Raw genomic sequence first — 7,515 nt, forward strand, 5'->3', positions numbered from 1 at the left:
GCTTGTCAAGCCGAAAATTTGTTCCTCATACAAATCTAGGCCTAGCCTCCCAACCTGGTCAGTTGAATCGTCAGGCAACCTCTCCAAGAGCCTGGTAAAGATCTTGTAAACCTTTGCCATCCTTAATATACGTAACTTGTTAAACAAGATCATGTATAAACAGAGTAGATCTCAGCTGTTGTTCGTCGTACCTTTTCTGAGAAGGACAAAAGTAATAAACACGAAATAGCCATAGATACATCCAGCTAATCAAGTAAACAAATCCGCATTTTCAATCGGCACATTACTCTTCCAGTGTAGAAACGACCGTCTACAAGTAGAATTCTAAGATTCAGTAATTTATATTGTATAATCTGTCGCCATCGTTAAACATTGTAGATCAACAAACAATTTCAACACAAATAGAATATCTAGAAAATTCGAATGTATGTATCGTTTTTGCTCTCCTAGGTATACTGACGATCAAAGCGATTAGTCTGTTTACATAGAGTTCAAGGCTCGGTTAATAAAGGCCGAATCTTTTTCGATGTAATACGGGTCGTGAACGAATTTCTCTGCAGTGTTATACGCTAATCGAGGAAGCAGGTGTGACTTCGGCCATTGTAAATGACGGATTTCCACCGCATGTTGAAATCCATTTGATATCACAAAGCGTCCTAAAGCCTCGAAGGAAACGCAGGAAAGAGTCTGACAGTTTGCTTCAATAATCAGGCGATTCGAAACCACCCACATCTGGCCAAAATGTTGTACCACTAAGACATGTTATTGTTGGCTTACTCAAGTCGAGAACCTTAATTTAAAAATTTTGCTTTACCATATTAGAGCCACAGATTCCTCTCGTTTGACACTTGCCGTCGAGGCCAGCCCGTCTCGCCGTGGTGCCTGATACATCTGCCATCTGCTGCTTTTATATAGATACGCGCACTGACAAAGAGTCGACCAATTCCTGCGGTGTTGGGGATGGCTGGTCGACTATCGCTCTCCACAGGGCGCAACTCTAGTGAAAATAGGGTTCTGAATTGACTTCGCAACGACTGAGTAATGAGTGCGTTTGTATGGCGCAAAATTCAACTTCCATTAATATAAGGCTACATTGTTAATTTCATAACATATTTTACTCAACAAGCGGCTGGTAAAATATTCTGACAGAGCTATCGTTCCTTTATTTAGTTATTTTTACATGTCGCAAGTTAAATCAACGATCACTGAATTTCTTAGACATGCAACTCACACGATCGTAGAAAAAATCAGAGTAAATAAACGAGGGAATGGGTTACTGAATGAGCGAAACATGGTTATCCTACTATGTAGCTCTGAAAATGAATCAATGCTTTGATAGTTCTAATAAAAGAGAACAGGCTATTGTTTACATCTATTCATTCGAATAGTCCATTAAACCTGTGTACCCTGTCGCTGTATTGGTGCTGAAATTTTAGATAAACTAGCCTAAAATGATATTATGGTTTTTTTTTTTCTTTCAATTTCAGAATATCATATATTTGTTTTTATGAAAAAGCAGGCCAATCATGGACATAATTCACCTTTGCCAAAAATTGATTTCCTATTTTTATTAGCATTCGCCGAGGCTGGCTACCAAAACAATTGACGATAATTTTTGTCTTTATTTGTTAGATTGGTGGAAATCAGTGCAGTCTATTAATTGTATTGACATAAAATTGGGAGCCCTTTGAACCAATACCGTGCTTACGGCTCGTGCTCAATTCTACCAACAATGACTCTTTCGTGGGCCAGTGTTAAAGAAAATTTGCCTCGCAATAAACGATGAAGGAAAAAAGCAAACTAGCAATTCAAGCGCCAAATGTGTCCCGCTAGAAAAAAAACATACAAGTAGAACAATTTAAAAGAAACTATCCATTGGCTAGGACTTCATTGGGCTACAGCTAGGACATAGGTCGAATTCGTTCTGTACGGATGCTGCTGTGCATTGTGCTCTTTTTTGACGTAAGAAAAAAATCGAGCACACTTATGTCGCGGCTCATTTATTCTTAGGCTGACGAAGAGCAACATACTAAGATCGAAACCGCACGCACCTCTTCAGCCTTTCAAATCTGTCTATGACCTGAGAAATCCTTCCGACGGTTGCTTAAAGCTAGCACCTAACCGTTTCCCCGTATTTTTTTACCCTTAACATTTCCCAGACCCAGGAACGGTGGGCCGGTCATCTCATCGGAATAACACTGTTATTGCCTCAAAGTGATGTGTTCACTCGGCCGCCACCGCTTCTACCCTCACTTAGGATCACATAGGATACATCCCCACAAGTGGAGGCAAAATACGGGAACAGAAAACGCAAAGTGTCTCTCTAAGCTATTGGCCTATTATCCGAAATGAAATCGTTTGTAGCCTCCTTTCAAGCAAGTGGACGCCTATAACCCAAAACGAACTCAGTGACCCGCACCGTACATATACACATAAAGTGTTGCGTTTGGTTTTGATGAGGAGGTAAGTAGCGCTTGTGAGTAATATTTAATTGACATTGGCTTTAGGTGTCTTCAAGTTATCGAGAAGTTACTGAAAGCTAGAGAGTGACAGACAATAATGATAGGAGCAAGCGAACAAATGAATAGCTTATCATAATTTTGTACAATTATCATATAGAATTTTCTTCATATAACTTACAGTTAAATATATATTTAGAAAAAAACTGAATGCACATCAAATAAGTTTATGGTCAATAAAAATATGAACCTAAAAATGATTTGCTGTAGCCATCCTTGCCGTTGCTGCTACTGAACTTCTGTTTGCCTGACATTTTATGCATCTAACCAAAATGTATACTTATAGCGTTAACAATAGCTTTTGCTTCCAAGAAAGACGCCATTGGTTTTCAACAGAGATGCCAGGGCGTGTATGTTCCTGTACGGTTTCAGAAATCTGCATTCGATGAAGCGTGTCATTTAATGTTTATATCTTCAAGTATCTACAGATAGTTTTGTTATCCATCCTTTGCACGAGCGGATGTCACGGCGCTGTCCTAGCTAAGATAGGCTCCAGTGCGTATTGTATATGCGTACTGTTATGTTCGCCGAATGTTTGTCGCTAGAAGACGAAGACACCGATACATATGTAAATAGATTGTTCAAGTGCTGTTTGTGTAACGAGAATGTTGCAACATTCGAGAGCCTGGCTTACCTAGTTCGAGAGGCCTTATTTTTTTATTTTTCGACCTTGTACATTTTCGACTTGGTGGCCCTTCGGATATCTCCCATCACAAATAGTAGGTCCTTTGCCCCTTTGTCGCTCCGCTCCCCATAGAATTGGTCGGGCCTTCCATACAGCTATAGCGATAAGCACCTGCTATTGACTGCTATGCCCATGGCCTTTGTGACACATGAGCAATGCAGTCGCTTGTTCCCGTGTTGTCACCAAAACGAAATCCCGCCAAGCGGAAGATTCTAGGTCTCAGGTAGTGAAAAAAACGCATTTGCAGGCTTTTAAGAAAGCATTGTTTTCTAGTTGCCAACACCCGACTCGAATGGGGTGAACAGGGGGTAGAGTGTACACGGGAACCACTCCACGAGTTTGTTGATGGTTGTGGTAGCTATAGTCTCGTGCGTTTACGTTCGACATACCGATTCCGCAGACTTCAGTAACATACAGAGTTCCGAATTGAGTTGCTCTAGCATATGTACATGTGTGTTAGGGGGCAAAGTGGAACTGGGTAACGCAAAGCAGGGAATCATACCACCGCCATTGCAATAGCGAACTAATGGGGCGGTTTATTGTATTGCATCCTGGTGATGTGATTGCTCTTTTTTAAAAGGGTAGTCATATTGCAGTTCGGTACTACGGAATGCTTAGGACTTGTATGGAATATCAGCGGTCCTATCCTAGCTCCTAGCAACGTAAATACTTTAATGCGTGTGAATCAAGTGACGTATTACGTCTAGTTCGCACGAAGACATTGCATATATGTCTGTAGTTATTATTTAGTACGCTTAAAAGTTAAGCGGTCATTCGTTTACTCAAAGCTGATTGGGGTGGCTTCGTTGCTACCTCTAACGCATGCTTACCAATCTACGCTGTTCTTGCCATCTACACGTATAGGAGCAATTCCTTTTCGATTGGCTTTTCTATATTCTGGTTGCATTGACGCCAACCAATTATGAGTCGGGGTGGCCCTAAGTCAGCTTACTTCAGTATGTTGTAGAAATCCGGCTGCGAAGTAAAGTTAGCTGAAGCGCATCGTGTGGTAATTGAGGCACAGATGTTTTAGTCTATCGGGCCTTCGAAATTTTATTTTCATCGGCCGAAGAAGCTAGTCCACCCTGTTTTCCAAGATATTTTGCAAACGCACAGTTTTACTTTGAAAATAAGACCAAGTCTCTTTCATTCAGTAGCATCCCCATACGGAAACAGCGGCTACTTAGTGTACGCTTGAAGTATCTTAAATGTTATCACTATAGTTATTATACTAATTACTTAAGCAACATAAGTGTTAATTCCGCTATTTAGGAGAAACGTTTCACTTAGCGGTGTCACAAAAAAGTTTAGGTGACAAGGAAATAATGTTACCTCTAGCGTTGTCTTTGTTTTTATGGTCCCAATGGGAAGACTCCAGATTATTTATAGACTATTTGTGGCGTAACTCCGCCAAGTCCTCAAATGGGCGATATTTATTGTCCTTCCTCGCAGTTAAGAAACTGAAAGTTTAAGCATATACGTGCAATAGTTAAACCAGGTGGTTTGCGCCATTAAATATGCTTATTTTACCTTATATTTAGCAATTACCGACACACGTTTACGCTTTTGGAATCGAGAAGAGGGACGTTCCAGAATCATATTGTTGCTCCGTTCCTTGAGAGCGAGTTAATACAGCAACTGAATGTTGTTGTTGTTGTTGTTGTTGCCCCATTTGTTAACTTTTTCAGTACACTTTTACTTCATAATTTCCGACCCGTAATGGTATGTATGATGGCGCATAGATATCGGGGTTCAACTACGAATATTTCCTGGACGTTTTTAAAAACGACAATAACGTCATTAACACCGTCAGCTGTTACTGATACTAGACTATATATGCTACGAAAATCGCTTTATTTGCAAGACTTATCCGCAAATATCGATTTGGTGTCTTCGATACTGCTTAAGTATAGACACTGGCTGGATATAAAAGATATGTCGGCCTAGTGGTTAAACTTTCGATTAGTAGAAAACGGTTTCGATGTTATTCCAGCGGTTTTTCTTTGAAAATATATGTTTAATAAAATCTTTTTGCTCTCTGCGGTCTATTTTTTTTTAATAGGAAGAAGTCACGGGATTAGGTTTCGACGGGAGGGTAATCAAGAGTTCTATTATTATTATTATGGAGATATTAGCTTCAAATACTGACTGATGCAATATGCTTTGGATTCGCCGATCACTATCATTTACTCTAATGATGAAAAGATTCCCTTTTTGTCGAACATGAAACCTCTGAGGACGAAGACTCCAGCTAAAACCTTCATTTTGGAACGGTGGATTTAGCCTTCGCGGCTATGGCTTCTTACTTTTAACTAATTTGCGCAGAGTTGTTAAACGTTTTCAAAAAGACGTTGCACTTATGCAGGAGCACCCAAACGCCCACGGAATAAACAGATACGATGTGTTTATCTTCGCCATCATTTAGTGGTCAGCGTGCACGTTAATTTAATAACAGTAGCCTCTAATTTTAACAACGTTATTCCCTATCGGCGTATACATTTCAATGTATCACGGTAGTGGTAGCAGTTGCAGTAGCAGTAGATACTTATCTGCTGTATCCTCAGTTTGACGTATCCAATGCCCAGCTTTGTCGGCACGATCGTGCCTACGGAGCTAGTTGCAGGATCTCGTTCGCTTGCTCGCCTTCCGTTATGCATCTGGGACGTCTAGGTCGTAGTCCTGCCATAGCCTCTGAATTTCTGCCGTGTCACCTTTTGCACAGCCGTTCTTCTTCCGTGCTCTCATTTCATGCGCACAAGCTCGAATTGCGTTGGGGTGAGACGCGGTGAGGTTATGGCCATTGTTTGCGGGTACCAGTGCTGCTATGATATATAGTACGAGGATAACCCGTCAAGGACCGAAGTTGAGAATGATAGTGCAAGCCAGGTTAGCATTCACCACGTTACACTCGTATAAGTACGTTGGCATTGCCCTATGGCCTCGAGCTAACATCGTATAAGCGAGAATGCCTGCCGCATCTGCAGGAAAGCGACAGTGCCCGACTAGTTCCTGGCAATGCGAGCGATGCAATGGTCCAGCTAGCTTTTGTGTGGACTTCGCGCGATCGAGATGGTGGCAGGTAGAAGATAGTTACTGTCCTCAGCCTCATAATACCGAGGGCAGCACATTTCAGAGACCGAACGCCAGAGAAAGAATGAATGTCACGATGGATGTGGCTGAAAAACATAACAGCTGCTATGGGTTGACTTGTGCAAATATAGAGGTTCAGTAATCAGCCAACTGGTCGCAAATCGGAGCATCTCGCGGGTGTAATTCACGGAATCGTATCGAAAGGTATGCAAGTTCTAGGTAATAAATAGTTGGCGATTTTCTGATACTCCTTCGAGGCACCACGCGTTAGATATTATCTCTAGCAATGAATTAATACTTAAAATCCATTGCGTGGCCCATAGTGATTAAAATAAAATTTACGAAAAGGTCGCAGAAAGTTAATTTGTAGGGATGTAGCTTACCGGCATTTTATGACATGGACCCCGAAAACTGAGCCATGACAAGGAAAATACGCAGATTAACCCTTATCCCAGATACCCTCTTTTTTAAATGCTCAATCTGTAAGCGACATTAAATTTAGGAAGAAATATAGAATATCTCATCCAAATTGAGTATTAGTCTTTAAAGACAACGTTTGTTTCAGTCAGGAAAAGAAATAGCTGTTTCTACAGGTGACCAGCATTCAAATGATAGACCTCTCTTTTATCTACATGGGACCCAGAGGAAGCATTTTGCAACGCCGAAATCAGATTGGCAAACTGTATGGTCGTTTAGTCTAGACGAGAAATTTTCCGAGCGAAAGCAGTACCAAGTATGGCTAGCCACAACCAAGAACGAAAACTGCGCCGATAAGAACAGGCCACTTTTTTCAATCGTTTCTTGTTATAATTTTTTTTCCGGAAACGGAAGTACTTCATAGTGTGATGTATACGTCCGCCAATCTTGTATGACAAGGCGACCGCCTCTTATTCTATTTCATTTTGGGTAGGCTAATGCGTCTGATAGCCCTCCGCTATCCGATGTTGCTTCTCTTGCCGTCGCGGATTGTTGGTATAGCACTTATTATACGTCGTTCTGCTCTTTCTCTCTCCTTCTTTAACACCCCTTTCCTCTCCGTGTTCCTGTGTCCTCTTCGCCCGCTCGCTGTCTTCGTTGTTGTTAGCAGCGAAAGCGGCTTCACTCTCGATGCCACCGTGAAGTCTGCCGACTACAAAGCGTTGCGCTGGACATCGCGGCGCAGGCACCTGCTGATGAGCATGGATACCCTAGACACGGCAGACGCTGATCAACTGTGCCATG

The sequence above is a fragment of the Varroa jacobsoni genome, unplaced genomic scaffold (genome assembly GCF_002532875.2).
Source record: "Varroa jacobsoni isolate VJ856 unplaced genomic scaffold, vjacob_1.0 scaffold_367, whole genome shotgun sequence".
Classification (NCBI taxonomy): domain Eukaryota; kingdom Metazoa; phylum Arthropoda; class Arachnida; order Mesostigmata; family Varroidae; genus Varroa; species Varroa jacobsoni.